Raw genomic sequence first — 18,573 nt, 5'->3', positions numbered from 1 at the left:
CAGGTTCAAATGCTGCTAATGGTTGCCGTTCAAATTCTGTTTCCCAACTGTATGGTGAAGACGAGTCAATTGAAATTGTGGTGTCAAGCTTATCTCTAATGGTTTGTACTTTGTCATGGAAGAAATTTGCAAACATATCCGGAAGGTCGCCTGGAGAGAAGATAGTTGGAAGTGGTGTTGATTTGTTCCTTGATATTAGCTTGTTAGTAATGTTGAAGAGCTCTTTGCAGCTGGAACTTTCCATGATATGTGTAGTGTAGTGAGCTGAGTTCGCTGCATGGACTATATTTGTGACATTCTTCTTAACGGCTTCATAGATTTGCATATGAATAGTGAGTCTGGTGGAAGGCCAGAGCCTCTAAGCTTTACGGCGGTCTCTTTTAGCAGTGCGAAGCTGGTCCTTAACACTGCTATCCCATAGAGAACACTTTTGAATTGATACTCTGCACTTGGTAGCAGAGGCATGTTTGTCAAGCAATGAACGCAGACAGTTATCGAGTTGTTTTGCGGTAGGAGGTAAGCAAGTTGTCAGGTTAGCTTGGATGTCGTGCATTAGTTTGGTTCTATTTATCATACGGAGGTTTCTCTTAGTAGCAGATAAAGGTGGACGGTTAGGGACTGATACATAAAGATGGCATATAATGTAGAGGTGATCTGATGCAAGGTCATGGGATACCTCGGAGGACCATATAATGTTTACATCAGGTCTATGAAGAATCCAGTCTAAAATGTGACCACGTTTATTGGTGGATTGGTTAACTGACTGTTTGAAATTGAAAACATTAATGGAATCTATGAGTTTTGATGTATTTGAGTTTCTGGGACCGTCAAAGTGAAAGTTGAAATCTCCAAAAATAATCAGGTTGGCACCTATCGAATTTCCATAGTCCAGGAGATTCGGAAACTGCTCCAAAAAGAGAGAGTCAGCCAGCTTGTTTTTTCTACTAGGAGGAGGGCGGTATAGGCAGAAAAAATGGACTGACTTTTGCTGCAGTGTGAGTGTCGCTTGGATTAGTTCAAACGATGCGTGGTCGAAATTGAATGTTGTGATGTAATTAAGATGTTTTATAACGCAGTTATTTGTGATGACAGCAATTCCACCTCCGCGAGAATTACGGGGGAACGACTTGATGGAATAACCAGCGGGTGTTAGATCCGCACACTTGGGCTCATCGCGTGATGTTTTTGAGCATGTTTCTGTCAGGAAGAATATGTCAACATTTTGGTCGTTGATAAAATTAACTATATCTGTGCGTTTTTCCGGTGGTCATACTGACTGGGGATTGAATAGTGCAATGCACGGAGGTATTTCTTGGATAGTTGACACAACAAAAGCATGAAAAGAATCAGCCCTCATTATTTGGTTTGCTTTTATTTTTTAGTACAGCGGAAAAACGCAAAACATTCCAACTTCATACAATTTTTTCAAATAAATACACTCTAGGTTGCACAATTACCAATGAATGTTTTCGAAGAAAAAGATGTCGCATTCGTTATTCCTGGAAATTTCAACAATACCTTCTGGCACAAATTAAACTGTTTTCTGTATAGTCTGTCCTTTGTTGTTTCTCTTTCTGCATTGCAGTTAGGCGTAAGCATATGGTATGCAAACGTACGTTCCGTTAGATGATTTATGACTAAACAGCTAATGATAAACAGAAAAACGCACTTTTGAATCAGGTGACTTAAAAACATATCCGGCATGGAAAATCCAGAATTTTCCAGCTTGTTTGCAAAACACATTATAAATAGGGCATCACATCTTGCATTAATTTATAGCCATCAGTTAGCACCAAAGAAAGCTTTAGGCTTGCGTTGATTTCTGTTCATCAGTTAGCAAGAAGAGAAGTGTTGGGTAAGTTACTAAATTTGCCTGAATTTCATTTCTATCTTCTAAATTTCATGTGATCCAGCTGATACTTTCCTTTTGCGTTGTATTAATGATTGAATATTAATAATATACAGTTTATTTTGGGAATATAGTAAAGTTTTCTTGATGAAATTAGTTCTCTTTGAACTTTGCCAGGGGCGAGAAGAACAAACCTATTGTCAAGAAAAGCAAACCTGACATGTATTCCGATGTTACCAGACTTCATATAAGAATTCTATGCAGGCAGAGAATGTTTTAAATAACTCTTATGGTCTCGTACTAATCCTGATTTTATATATATATATATATATATATATATATATATATAGAGAGAGAGAGAGAGAGAGAGAGAGAGAGAGAGAGAGAGAGAGATAGAGAGAGATTAGATAGATAGATAGATAGATAGATATGAATCAACAACGACATATTTTTCCTATTTAATTTTTTGTAGGCTGATGTGTCGCTGTAAATTTTATATGGGCTGATGTGTCCCAGAAAATTTCATATAGGCTGATGTGTCCCAGTACATTTGATATGGGCTGATTTTTCCCATTTAGTTTTCTTGGGGCTGATGTTTCCAATTTAATTTTATATAGGCTTTTGTGTCCCATTTTTATTTTACGCAGTCTGTTGTATCTCTCTTCATTTTATGTAGCGTGATGTTTCCAATTTACGTAAGCTAATCAGTGCAAAATCAAGAAACAAAATGTTATCAGTTGCACAAGCCAGTAAAAGAAATAAGAACACGTTAAAATAATTGCTTGTCTGATGCACTTATTAAAGTGGCATATAAATCTTGTAGATGACAGCAAGATCGAGTTTAATGCTTTAAACTGTACCCCTAACACTCCCCAAAGACAAAATAATAATACAGAAAAGAGAGTGTAACATTTGTAATCGTATAGGTATGCAATTATGGTGTATATCTGAAGATTAAAATACTCTAAAGGGAGAAATATGGCACAATGATGAAGAAAGAAAATGGAGACAAAATAATTTCGCAGTTATAAACCTCTTCAAACAAGTGCGTGGAGTTTCGTGTCAAAAAAAGAGCAAATCGATTTTCTTGTGAACAAGAAATTTTTTCCATAAAAACTTTATAGCTAAAATAATACCACTAAGAAACGAGCATGATTTCAACAATTCTAGAATTTAATTTGTGGGAGGTTTATGCTGAAAATCTCGTACCAGTTGTAATTACTTCCAATTCACTGTATGCTTCATAACATTTATCATTTCTTAGATAGCACAAAGTTTTTCCTCTGTTCTTCGCAGAAACATCATTAAATGGCCTTATTCAAGACGGTGACCGTTCTTTCGGGATTTATGATCCTTGTGGCCATAATTATGTTCCCATCAATTGAGGGAAATCCAATAACAGACTGCTGGGAAACATGGAGTCGGTGTTCAAGATGGAGTTCCCCCGCAACCGGAATACTCTGGCAATCCTGTGAGGACAGATGTAAATGTTTAGGTTACGCCACCGGTACCTGTAGGGAAGTTCCTTCAAGGTGTCCCCTCACAGACAAGGCTTGGCAGTGTCAGTGTTCTGGTACGCTATCTGGACCAAAACCAGAAAACTGTTGATATTGACTTTGAGTGAAATAAGCATATTTTCCTTTGTTGTTTATGAAGGACAGAAAGTGCTTGACAGAATATAAATACCAAAATAAACTTAAGAGTGATAAAGAGCAACTGTTCAAAAATGTTGCGCTGCATAAAGAGACATCTGAACTTAAAATAACACTGACAGAAACAGAATCGATGAGGCATATTGTTATTTGTTCGGATGCTTTTGCTTTAACATGAAAAAAATGAACATAGATAACTCGTATCCTTTCCAGCTAACGAAGCTCAAAATGTTTGATTTGGATTAACCTTTCGTGGCTAAGTTTATTGTTTTGCGTCGTTTGTATTAAAATATCAAGAGCTGAATTTTAATTTCCAGGAGTTTCATATTTTTATTCAAAATTACAACCAGTGGATATCACATAACATGAAATGTTTGATATATAATTATTGAAATCAGCTGTATGAGAAGAGTGTCGTAGAATGTTGAAACAAATAAACATTAAATGCTTCAGAGGCAAATAAAACAAGTTTTAATGAATTATGAACTTACTCTCATCATTGTATTGTACATTTTGATGAACTTTGCAAAATTTCTGGCTTTACTGAATAGAAAGGTTTTATGAAATTTACTCACTTTCTGTCATCACTGTATATAATGGTTTCATAAAATTTACACACTTTCTGTCATCACTGTATATAATGGTTTCATGAAATTTACACACTTTCTGTCATCACTGTATATAATGGTTTCATGAAATTTACACACTTTCTGTCATCACTGTATATAATGGTTTCATGAAATTTACACACTTTCTGTCATCACTGTATATAATGGTTTCATGAAATTTACGAACTTCCTTCATCACTGTTTAGAAAGTTTTCATGAGATCTGCAATCTTTCTGTCATCATTGTATATAAAGTTCTTATGAAATTCATGAAGTTTCTATCATCACCTTATGGAATGTTTTGATGAAATATCTATTTAAAGTTCATCAAATTATCATTTTCCATATCCTCCGAATGTCTTCAGACATAAAATGGTCACATGTTTAGTATAATTTGAGATAACGTTTCGCAGAAATTCCCAAGAGTTATTGTACGATATGCCATGGTAAATATATAATTAATAATAAATGGTGAAAAATCCATTTAGTGTTGAGTGTAGACGGAGAAACTATTTCAGTCTTCTTGCCGAGTAGAAATGTACCTCAGAGGTTAACGTGCCTGACTCAACATCAGGATGTTCTCTCCACGGTAGGTCGGCCAGACTGTACTAATGCTAATCTTTATTGATCGGGTATAACATAATTGGTCTCAGCTGACAACATATTTGCAGGTTATTTTATAATAAAATCACATACACATATTCAGTTAAACTAATACAAGTAATGACACTTGTTTAACTGAGTGAATCGGACATTAACGACTTTATCGTTGAAGTGAAATCTCCTTTACCAAGGATGTAACTTAATCACGCTATTTAACACGTTTAAAAAGCAAAACGTGGCGATCTGGTGATAATATTGACTGCCGCATTCCATGAATGTTAGTTATATTTGAATGTCAATATCTTCGTTCCTAATTAGAATAATGATACAATTTACAAGGAAAAGAATAAATCCTAAGGACAATATATACGTCAAGAAAAGTAAAGGATAAGATATTCCAAAATACTTCGTAATTTTACAAGCTAATTATTTTAGAAGATTGGGATATAATTATTGTTTACAAATAAACGATACAAACTTTCGAATCTTTATCAAAGTTTAGGTCATGGACATGAGATTTGGTCCCACAGTCCTCTCCCATATGTCTTGAACTAAGACCACAGTTCTCTCCCATATGTCTTGAACTAAAACCACAGTTCTCTCCACTATGTCCTTGAACTAAATTGTGTCCAACAAATTATATTTCGGCACCTAATTCAATATCATGAAGCCACACGCCAGTGACAGGTTTGGTTTCACAAGTTAAATGAGGTCAAATTATATTACTTATATATCTAACTAAGTGGCATCTCTTGTTAATTATGGCATACCTCTGATTTATTTAGCAGCAGGATTTGTAATCATAGAACTAGGAAGCCTTACAAAGACTGATATAATCAGAAAATATTGATTGAAGGAGGAAATGGGTCTAAAATCCAGTCATATATATTACTCATTATTCTGATATATACGAGACATTCTATCCAACGTTTGGTGTGATCAGTATCCAACACCCCACATTTACTATCCAAAACATCGTTTGCAGTCCTCAACATTCAGTCTTGTACCATCCATTAACCCAACATTTACTATCCAAAATACCACATTTACTATCCACCGGTACTAGTGAACATGGCGTTTGGAGTACCCGACACATTCTGACCACACAGGGTTGGATGTAAAAGAATGAATACAACATAAAATGTTAATCCCTTATAAACAAAAATAGCATAACTATCATCCCTTCCTTATTAACAAATTTAACCCTATAACTGCCACAGCATGAAATGTTAAACAAACCCAACACATTATATAGCCATTATAATTGCTATAACCCATCCGGCGAAATGCAAGGCGGGATAAAATATTTCACTTTTGTCCCATAGAGTCAAATAAAGATAAATTCCATTTATGTGCAATGTATTCTCTCTATTTTTAAATTTCTATATGGTTAATATTAGCTAAAGTAAACTCCAGTTAGACGCGATACCGTTCTATGTAACATAGTATTAATGAGTCAAAAGGGTTGTGTCATGTTAAATTCCCGTTAGCCCTCTTGTCCCCTCCAATCACATCACGTTGGCACTTTTTTCATGAATATAATGGCCCTCGATGACACGTTTCTATACGAATACACATTCCATATACTGCCTCTATATTTTATTAATATGGATAATAACATAAATTTGCATGCACAAGAAATATATAAACTGTATTAATTTGGATTATGCGCATAACACATCGTTTTAAAGAATTCTTAGTTTTCTCTGATGACTTGTTTAATTATGGGAAGTCGCTGCTGGGAGTATATTATTCAGCCCGAAATAACTAGCCAGTTACTAGGAGCAACGTGGTACTGGAGACGTCGACACATTCTTTTTGGGGTCGGTTCCTGCAGAATCACTCGTTGTTATTATTATTAATATTATTACAACTATTTAGGTACAGATCACTAAGTCAGCCAAGTCAAAAGATTTCAGTATGAACAGAAAAATATTTAATTTGGAAGCTACACTGAACTGAGGAAATTTCACACACTCAGCAAATATCGATACCTGTTATGATATACATAACTAAATTTTTCAGATACTTAAATTCTCTGCTTATTGTTATATAAATACGTGTATACTATTAATTTTATCTGTAAGTGGGAGTTTATTGATACATTATGTTAACAAAACTCATGTAAATTATATTAGACTTATATTCTTAACAGAGAATGTGACCTAGTGGTATAGGAGTGCGGACAATCTTTCGATCGACTTTAGAAACTTATCTCAGGTTTAAATCTCGCGACTGACATACTGTCAGCGTTTACACACACACAAAAATAATATTATGCGGATGTGTGTGCCAGCGATGCACTGAAATAGATAAAATATCATTGAGTGAGTGATTGTAAAACTTAACCTAAGTGTTCATGCCTGGGCCCCCTTCCGAACAAAAATAAGGGTGTTCATTGTATAGCACCCGTGTTCGCTTGGGTGTGTGTGTGCTTGATTAAAATTTAATGAAGTAAAATTCAGCCTGGACAACCCTCTCAATCTCTAAAATTTCGTTTAGCACTTCGCAATTCACACATAAACGAATTATTTTTAACAATTAAGCACAAAATTCATTCAAAAGATATTCAACCTTTATCAACTTGATCGCTTTCATTCCTTTTAGTTTTTTTCATAAAAGGCTTTAATTAATAAATCTGCAGTGTCACAAATAAAATTGACACTCTTCCAAGGCTCCGATTGTGCAATGGGACCTTGATGGGGGGGGGGGCCTTCAAGGTCGGTGCCACTATTTGGTAGGTCTCCCCTTTCATGGATATTACCAATCTTAAAGACAAGCCTCAGTCTGGCCTTTGGATAATTAATGAGTCAATGTTTCTTGGCTAAAAAAATGTATTTTCTTTAGCCCCCGTTTTACAAATGGAGCCTTGATGGGGTCCGTCCCCCCCCCCCCCATTCCTTGCCACTTTTGTTTGGGATGTGAGTCGCCCCCTTCTGTTGCTAATTAACTTGAAACGTCCGTTATATCTAACATATGTATAATTATTCCTTCTTTGTTTTGAAATAAACCAGTTCCTGTCAGTAAAAAAGGTGAGAATAAGTGCAAAGCATTATACATTCTAGATCCACTTCGTAATGTAAATATATGGCATTTTAGAGATCACCTATCACCTTTAGATGAATGTCAAGTAATTAATCAGTCAACTGAAGTTAACAACAAATGACGAAGGTGATGTGTCACTTAACAAAACTTATTTTCTGTTTTCTTTCTTAGGATCTGTTTGCGTTTCAAGATTTATGTATTATTCATGTTATGATTCAACGTATCCTATCTACCTTACTTTGTGTATTTCTGTCTTTTCAAATCATGCGCAGATTTGGAGAATACAATTTTACAATCTAACTTATTGTAATAATGATAAAGTACTGAACCTGAATCAGCAAAAGGATATAAGAAGACATTCAAATATTCAAAAAGAGTACTGTTAAATGGGAAGTTGATACGTGCCTCCCAATTACCGTTCCTGATCCCGATACCCCTTGTTATACCCTTAAAACCTTTTTACTCGGGATTTAGGCACACGAACTTAGCATGCTATACTTGAGCCCCGCTACACTGGTAAACTTGCTGGTAGACCGATCAATATATAGAGGCAGATGTTAGATAAATATTGTAGCTGTCGTCTGAGGTAATGAGTCGCACAGTACGTCAGTTCTATAAGACCTAATACATAACGTAAATAACATATTTCTGCCTGTCTTCATCTCTCAAGCAATTAGAATTTACTTGTATTAAATACGAAATGGAGCATCATTGAGAGAATATCGTTTACACAGCTGAGTCGAGCATTTCCTACAATTATATAACAGTCATTATTTGAGAGATATAAATATTCATTCGGAACTAAGTATACTATTGTTCATATTTACCAATCACAGGATCATGTATGCGGTACAGCAAGACACGAACATACCTGGTAATAGGCATTGTAAAGTTAATGTATGAGTTATTTCACTTATCTGTTAAGGATTATTATATGCCTAATCAGATATCACGTCATCGCAGGTTCGAATCACACTCGAGGAGGTCTGACAGAGCAGATCCTATATACAATTAACCCAACCATGGCAAGATATTGCATATGATATTCAAGTACCCCACCATGACAGGATAATGCATATGATATTCAAGTACCCCACCATGGCAATTATACTCATGATATACAAGTACCCCAATTTGGCAAGATAATGCATATGATAAACAAGTACCCCACCAAGGCAAGATAATGCATATGACATACAAGTACCACAACATTGCAAGATAATGCGTATGATATACTAGTACCCCACCATGGCAAGATAATGCATATGATATACAAGGACCCCAACATTGCAAGATACTGCATATGATATACAAGTACCCGCCCCCCCCCCATGGCACGATAATGCATACAATATTCAATCACCGGACAATGGCACGATAATGCACATGATATTTAAGTACCAAATCATGTCAAGATAATGCAGATGATATACAAGTACCCAGCCATGACTAGATAATGCATACGATAATCATGTACCCCACCATGACAAGATAATGAATATAATATTCAAGTACCCCACCATAACAAGATAATGCATATCCTACAGAAGTACCCTGCCATGGCAAGATAATGCATATGATATACATGTACCCCACCATGGCAATATAATGCATATGATATTCAACTACCCCACCATTACAAGATAATGCATATGATATTCAACTACCCCGTCGCAGCAAGATATTGGCAAGATAATGTATACGATATTCAAGTACCCCATCATGGCAAGATACTGGATATGATATACAAATACCGTGTCTAGGCAAGATAATGCATATGATAATCAAGTACCACACTATTTCAAAATAATCATATGATATACAATTACCCTACCATTGCAAGATAATGCAAATGATATTCAAGTACCACACCATGGCACGATAATGTATATGATACATTATGACAAGATAATGCTGATGATATACAAGTACCCTGCCATGGCATGATAATGCATACGATAACCACGTATCGAACCATGGCATGATAATGCATTTGATATACGAGTACTCCACATTGGCAAGATAATGCATATGATATTCAAGTACACCACCATGGCAAGATAATGCAGACGGTATACAAGTACCCTGCCATGGCACAATAATGCATACGATAATCACGTACCCAACCATGGCTAGATAATGCTTTTGAGATACAAGTACCCCACCATACCAAGATAATGTATATGATATAGAAGTACCCTGCCATGGCAAGATAATGTGTATGATATTCAAATACCCCATTATGGTAAGATACTACATATGATATACAAATACCATGTGCAGGCAAGATAATGCACAAGATATTCAAATACCCCACCATGGCAAGATAATGCGTTTGATATTCAAGTACTCCATCGTGGCAAGAAATTGCATATTATATACATGTACCCGACCATTGCAAGTTAATGCGTCTGATATATATATATATATGTACCACGCCACGGCAAGATAATGCATCTGATTTGCATTAAGATAATGCATGTAATATACAAGTATCCTGCCATGGCAAGATAATGCATATGACATTCAAATACCCCACCATGCAAGATAATGCCTATCATATTCAAGTACCCCACCATAGCAAGATAATGCATATGATATTCGAGTACATCTAGATGGCAAGATAATTCATATGATATTCATGTACACCACCATGACAAAATAATGCATATGATATTCAAGTACCTCATCATGGCAAAATAATGCATATGATATTTAAATACCCAACCATGGCAAGATAATGCATATGATATTGAAGTACCCCACCATGGGAAGATAATGCATATGATATACAAGTACCACACCATGGCAAGATAATGCATATGATATTCAAGTACAACACCATGGCAAGATAATTCATACAATATTCACGTACCACACCATGGCAAGATAATGCATATGATATTCAAGTACCCCACCCTGGCAAGATAATACATATGATTTTCAAGTACCCCATGGATATGGATGAATAAGGGAACCATTAAAATATAGTTACCTCAAGCAATACATGATTATTGCACATGCTGGAGCTGGGGACTGAACTAAGTACTGACAGTTTATATTTAATCAACAGTAACAAGAAAAGAACTTGCCCTCATGATTTGGTTTGCTTTTATTTTATAGTAAAGCGGAAAAAAGCAACACTTTTCAACTTTATACAGTGTTTTCAAACAAATGCACTCCAACTTGCACAATTACCAATGGATGTTTTCGAAGGAAACGATGTCGCGTTCGTTATTCCTAGAAATTTCAACAATCGCTTCTGGCATAAATTAAACTGAGTTATGTACAGTCAGTCCTTTGTTGTTTCTTTTTAAGCATTGCAGTCAGGCGTAAACATATAGTATGTAAATGTACGTTACTTTAGATGATTTATAACTAAACAGCTAATGATAAACACAAAAACACACCTTTAAATCAAGCGACTTAAGAAGACATCCGGCATGGATAATCCCGATTTTTCCAGCTTGTTTGCAAAACACATTATAAATAGGGCATCACATCTTGCATTAATTTATAGCCATCAGTTAGCACCAAAGAAAGCTTTAGGCTTGCGTTCATTTCTGTTCATCAGTTTGCAAGAAGAGAAGTGTTGGGTAAGTTACTAACTTTGCCTGAATTTCATTTTTTTCTTCTAAATTTCATGTGATCCAGCTGATACTTTCCTTTTGCGTTATATTAATGATTGAATAGCATACAGTTTATTTTGGAAATATAGTAAGATTTTCTTGATGCAATTATTTCTATTTGAACATTGCCAGGGGCGAGAAGAACATAAAATTTTGACAAGCAAAGCAAACCTGACATGTAATCCGACGTTAGCAGAATTCAAAAAAGAATTCTATGCAGTGAGATAATGTTTTAAATTATTCCTATAGTGTTGTACTAATCCAGATTTTAAATATATATATATATATATATATATATATATATATATATATATATATATATCAACAACGACAGATTTTTCCTATTTAATTTTTATAGGATGATGTGTCCCAGTACATTTCATATAGGCTGAGGTGTCCCAGTACATTTCCTATAGGCTGATGTGTTTCAGTATATTTGATTTAGGATGATGTATCCCAGTACATTTCATATAGGCTGAGGTGTCCCAGTACATTTCATATAGCCTGATTTATCCCAGTACATTTCGTATAGACTGATGTGACCCAGTACGTTTCATATAGGCTGGTATGACCCAATATATTTCATTTAGGCTGATGTGTCCAAGTACATTATATATAGATTGATCTTTTCCCATTTAGTTTTCTGGGGGCCGATATTTCCAATTTAATTGTATACAGGATTTTGTGTCCCATTTTAATTATATATAGTCTGATTTATCCCATTTCATTTTATGTAGCGGGATGTTTCCCATTTACACGAGCGAATTAGTGCAAAATCAAGGGACAAAATGTTATCAGATGCACAAGCCGGTAAAAAAATAAGAACACGTTAAAATAGTTACTTGTCTGATGCACTTATTAAAGTGGCATATAAATCTTGTAGATGACAGCAAGATCGAGTTTAATGCTTTAAACTGTACTCCTAACACTCCCCCAAAGACAAAATAATAATATGGAAAAGAGAGTGTAACATTTGTAATCGTATAGGTATAACATTATGTTTTATATCTGAAGATTAAAATACTCTAAAGGGAACAATATGACACAATGATGAAGAAAGAAAATGGAGATAAAATAACTTCTTAATTATTAACCTCTTCAAGCAAGTGCACTGATTTTCGAATAAACTTTTTCCATAAAACCTTAATAGCTAAAATAACACCAATAAGATACGATCATGATTTCAACAATTCTCGAGTTTAATTTTTGGGAAGTTTATGCTGAAAATTTCGTACCAGTTGTAATTACTTCCAATTCACCGTATGCTAATGACATCCAATTCACTTTATGCTTGTTACATCCAATTTACTGTATGCTTATTACTTCCAATTCACTGTATGCTAATTACCAATTCACTGTATGCTTCATAACATTTATCATTTCTTAGATAGCACAAAGGGTTTCCTCTGTTCTTGGCAGAAACATCATTAAATGGCCTTATTCAAGACGGTGACCGTTCTTTCGGGCCTTATGATCCTTGTGGCTATAATTACCATCCCATCAGTTGAGGGAAATCCAATAACAGACTGCTGGGAAACATGGAGTCGGTGTTCCAGATGGAGTTCCCCCGCCACCGGAATACTCTGGCAATCCTGTGAGGACAGATGTAAATGTAAAGGTTACGCCACCGGTACCTGTAGGGAAGTTCCTTCAAGGTGTCCCCTCACAAACAAGGCTTGGCAGTGTCAGTGTTCTGGAAGACTATCTGGACCAAAACCTGACAAATGTTGATCTTGAATGATATAATTATATGTTGCTTCATTGTTTATGAAGGACAGAAAGTGATTGACTGAATATAAATACCAAAATAAAAAAGAGCAATTGTTTAAAAAGTTGGCGCTGCATAAAGAGACGTCTGACCTTAAAATCACATTGACTGAAACAGAATCGATGAGGCACATTGTTATTTGTTCGGATGCTTTTGCTTCAACATGAAAAAATGAACATAGATAACTCGTATCCTTTCCAGCTAACGTAGCTCTTAAAGTTTGATCTGGATTAACCTTTCATGGCTAAGTTTATTGTTTTGCATCGTTTGTATTAAAATAACAAGAGCTGAATTTTAATTTCCATGAGCTTTCATATTTTTTTATAAAATTACAACCAGTGCATATCGCATAACATTAAATGTTTACTATTTAATTATTTAAATCAGTTGTATGAGAAGAGTGTCATAGACTGCTGAAACAAATAAACATTAAATGCTTCAGAGGCAAATAAAACAAGTTTTAATAAATTATGAACTTGCTGTCATCATCGTATTGTACATTTCGTGAACTTTGCAAAATTTCTGTCTTTACTGAGTAGAAAGGTTTCATGAAATTTACACACTTTCGGTCATCACTGTATATAATGGTTTCATAAAATTTACGAACGTCCTTCATCACTGTTTACAAGGTTTTATGAAATCCGCAATCTTTCTGCCATCATTGTATAGAAAGTTATCATGAAATTGACGAGCTTTCTATCATCACCTTATGGAATGTTTTGATGAAATATCTTTTTTAATTTCATCACATTATCATTTACAATATCCAAAGAATGTCTTCAGAAATAAAATGGTCACATGTTCAGTATAATTTGAGATAACGTTTCGCAGAAATTCCCAAGAGTCATTGTACGGAGTCTTTGTACGACAAGCCATGACAAATATTTAATTAATTATAAATGGTGCAAAATCCATTTAGTGTTGAGTGTAGACTGAGAAACTATTTCCGTTGTCTTTTTGCCAAATGGAAATGTACCTCAGAGGTTAACGTGCCTGACTCAACATCAGGATGTTCTCTCCACGGTAGGTCGGCCAGACTGTACTAATGCTAATCTTTATTGATCGGCTATAACATAATTGGTCTGTGCTGCCAACATATTTGCAGGTTATTTTATAATAACTTCACATACACATATTCAGTTATACTAATACAAGTAATGACACTTATATAACTTTATCGCTGAAGTAAAAATCTCCTTTACCAAGGTTGTGATTTAATCAAGCTATTTAGCACGTTTAGAAAACAAAATGTGGCGATCTGGTGATAATAATTACTGCCGCATTCCATGAATTTTAGTTTTTATTTGTATGTGAATATTTTTGTTCCTAACTAGAATAATGATACAATTTACAGGGAAAGGAAGAAATCTTAATGTCAATACATACGTAAAGAAAAGTAAAGGATAAGATAATCCAACATAATTCGTAATGTTACAATCTAATTAGTTTAGAAGATTGGGATATAAACATTGTTTACAAATAAACGATACAAACTTTCGAGTCTTTATCAAAGTTTAGGTCATGGACATGAAATTTGGTCCCACTGTTCTCTCCCCTAAGTCTTGAACTAAAACCGCAGTTCTCTCCACTATGTCCTTGAACTAAATTGTGTTCAACAAATTATATTTCGGCACCTAATTCAATATCATGAAGCCACACGCCAGTGACAGTTTTGGTTTGACAGATGTTAAATTAGGTCTAATTATATACTTATATATCTACTTTAGTGGCATCTCTTGTTAATTATGGCATATCTCTGATTTATTTAGCAGCAGGATTTGTAATCATAGAACTAGGAAGCCTTACAAAGACTGATATAATCAGAAAATACCGACTGAAGGAGGAAATGGGTCTAAAATCCACTCATATATTATTCATTATTGTCATATTTACGTGACTTTCTATCCAACACAACGTTTTTTGTGATCACTATCCAACACCCCACATTTACTATCCAAAACATCGTTTGGAGTCCTCTACTTTCAGTCTTGTACTATACATAGACCCCACATTTCATATCCAACATACCACATTTACTATCCATTTACTATCCGCCGTTACTAGTCAACATGGCGTTTGGAGTACCCGACACATTCTGACCACACAGGGTTGGATGTAAAAGAATGAATACAACATAAAATGTTAATCCCTTATAAACAAACATAACATTACTATCATCCCCTTATTAACAAATTTAACCCTATAACTGCCACAGCATGAAATGTTAAACAAAACCCAACACATTATATAGCCATTATAATTGCTATAACCCATCCGGCGAAATGCAAGGCGGGATAAAATATTCCACTTTTGTCCCATAGAGTCAAATAAAGATAAATTCCATTTATGTGCAATGTATTCTCTCTATTTTTAAATTTCCATATGGTTTAATATTAGCGTTAGACGTGATACCGTTCCAGGTAACATAGTATTAATAAGTCAAAAGGGTTGTGTCATGTTAAATTCCTGTTAGCCCTCTTCTTGTCCCATCCCAACAGATCACCCTGGCACTTTTTTCATGAATAGAATGGCCTCGACGACACGTTTCCGTACGAATACACATTCCATATACTGCCTCTATATTTTATTAATATGGATAATAACATAAATTTGCATGCACAAGAAATATATAAACTGTATTAATTTGGATTATGCGCATAACACTTCGTTTTAAAGAATTCTTAGTTTTTTCTGATTACTTGTTTAATTATGGGACGTCGCTGCTGGGAATATATTCTTCAGCCCGAAATAACTAGCCAGTTACTAGGAGCAACGTGGTACTGGAGACGTCGACACATTCTTTTTGGGGTCGGTTCCTGCAGAATCACTCATTGTTATTATTATTAATATTATTACAACTATTTAGGTGCAGATCACTAAGTCAGCCAAGTCAAAAGATTTCAGTATGAACAGAAAAATATTTAATTTGGAAGCTACACTGAACTGAGGAAATTTCACACACTCAGCAAATATCGATACCTGTTATGATATACATAACTAAATTTTTCAGATACTTAAATTCTCTGCTTATTGTTATATAAATACTTGTATACTATTAATTTTATCTGTAAGTGCGATTTTATTGATACATTCTGTTAACAAAACTCATGTAAATTATATCAGACTTATATTCTTAACAGAGAATGTGACCTAGTGGTATAGGAGTGCGGACAATCTTTCGATCGACTTTAGAAACTTATCTCAGGTTTAAATCTCGCGACTGACATACTGTCAGCGTTTACACACACACAAAAATAATATTATGCGGATGTGTGTGCCAGCGATGCACTGAAATAGATAAAATATCATTGAGTGAGTGATTGTAAAACTTAACCTAAGTGTTCATGCCTGGGCCCCCTTCCGAACAAAAATAAGGGTGTTCATTGTATAGCACCCGTGCTCACTTGGGTGTGTGTGTGCTTGATTAAAATTTAATGAACTAAAATTCAGCCTGGACAGCCCTCTCAATCTCTAAAATTTCGTTTAGCACTTCGCAATTCACACATAAACGAATTATTTTTAACAATTAATCACGAAATTCATTCAAAAGATATTCAACCTTTATCAACTTGGTCGCTTTCATTCCTTTTAGTTTTTTTCATAAAAGGCTTTAATTAATAAAAATGCATTGTCACAAATAAAATTGACACGCTTCCAAGGCTCCGATTGTGCAATGGGACCTTGATGGGGGGGGGGGGCCTCAAGGTCGGTGCCACTATTTGGTAGGTCTCCCCTTTCATGGATATTACCAATCTTAAAAACAAGCCTCAGTCTGGCCTTTGGATGATTAATGAGTCAATGTTTCTTGGCTAAAAAAATGTATTTTCTTTAGCCCCCGTTTTACAAATGGAGCCTTGATGTGGTCCGTCCCCCCGCCCCATTCCTTGCCACTTTTGTTTGGGATGTGAGTCGCCCCCTTCTGTTGCTAATTAACTTGAAACGTCCGTTATATCTAACATATGTATAATTATTCCTTCTTTGTTTTGAAATAAACCAGTTCTTGTCAGTAAAAAAGGTGAGAATAAGTGCAAAGCATTATACATTCTAGATCCACTTCGTAATGTAAATATATGGCATTTTAGAGATCACCTATCACCTTTAGATGAATGTCAAGTAATTAATCAGTCAACTGAAGTTAACAACAAATGACGAAGGTGATGTGTCACTTACAAAACTTATTTTCTGTTTTATTTCTTAGGATCTTTTGCTTTTCAAGGTTTATTTATTATTCATGTTATGATTCACCGTATCCTATCTACCTTACTTTGTGTACTTCTGTCTTTTCAAATCATGCACAGATTTGGAGAATAAAATTTTACAATCTAACTTATATTGTAATAATGATAAAGTACTGAACCTGAATCAGCAAAAGGATATAAGAAGACATTCAAATATTCAAAAAGAGTACTGTTAAATGGGAAGTTGATACGTGCCTCCCAATTACTGTTCCTGATCCCGATACCCCTTGTAATACCCTTAAGACCTTTTTACTCGGGATTTAGGCACACGAACTTAGCATGCTATACTTGAACCCCGCTACACTGGTAAACTTGCTGGTAGACCGATCAATATATAGAGGCAGATGTTAGAAAAATATTGTAGCTGTGGTCTGAGGTAATGAGTCGCAGTACGTCAGTTCTATAAGAAATAATACATAACGTAAATAACATTTCTGCCTGTCTTCATCTCTCAAGCAATTAGAATTTACTTGTATTAAATACGAAATGGAGCATCCATGCGAGAATATCGTTTACATAGCTGAGTCGAGCATTTCCTACAATTATATAACAGTTATTATTTGAGAGATATAAATATTCATTCGGAACTATGTATACTATTTTTCATATTTACCAATCATGGGATCATGTATGTGGTACAGCAAGACACGAACATACTTGGTAATAGGCACTGTTATGTTGAAGTATGAGTTATTTCACTTATCTGTTAAGAAAGATTATATGCCTAATCAGATATCACGTCATCACAGGTTCGAATCACACTCGAGGAGGTCTGACAGAGCAGATCCTATATACAATTAACCCAACCATGGCAAGATATTGCATATGGTATTCAAGTACCCCACCATGGCAGAATAATGCAGACGATAATCAAATACCCCACCATGGCAATAATACTCATAATATACAAGTACCCTAATTTGGCAAGATAATGCACATGATAAACAAGTACCCCAACATTGCAAGATACTGCATAATATATACAGGTCCCCCCCCCATGGCACGATAATGCATATGATATTCAAGCAGCCCATCATGGCAAGATAATGCATATGATATACAATTACCCTACCATGGCATGATACTGCATATGATATACAGGTACCCTACAAAGACAAGATAATGCATATTATATTCTTGTACCACACCATAGCAAGATAATGCATATGATATTCAAGTACC

General features: G+C 35.0%; 2 long non-coding RNA genes across 2 annotated transcripts; both read left to right on the top strand.

Moving 5' to 3' along the window:
• Nucleotides 1-1,784: 1,784 nt before the first annotated feature.
• On the top strand, nucleotides 1,785-14,637 carry LOC149788451 (uncharacterized). The gene is made up of 3 exons (XR_016424148.1): nucleotides 1,785-1,855; nucleotides 3,146-4,276; nucleotides 13,697-14,637. It is a non-coding gene; the product is annotated as an uncharacterized LOC149788451 (long non-coding RNA).
• On the top strand, nucleotides 11,184-13,638 carry LOC149788452 (uncharacterized). Its single transcript, XR_016424147.1, has 2 exons — nucleotides 11,184-11,352; nucleotides 12,773-13,638. It is a non-coding gene; the product is annotated as an uncharacterized LOC149788452 (long non-coding RNA).
• Nucleotides 14,638-18,573: the final 3,936 nt, after the last annotated feature.

The sequence above is a fragment of the Sinohyriopsis cumingii genome, chromosome 11 (genome assembly GCF_028554795.1).
Source record: "Sinohyriopsis cumingii isolate HCF-2022 chromosome 11, ASM2855479v2, whole genome shotgun sequence".
NCBI classification, from domain to species: domain Eukaryota; kingdom Metazoa; phylum Mollusca; class Bivalvia; order Unionida; family Unionidae; genus Sinohyriopsis; species Sinohyriopsis cumingii.
Note: the sequence above shows the minus strand (reverse complement) of the source record. Positions and strands in the feature narration are given on the sequence as shown.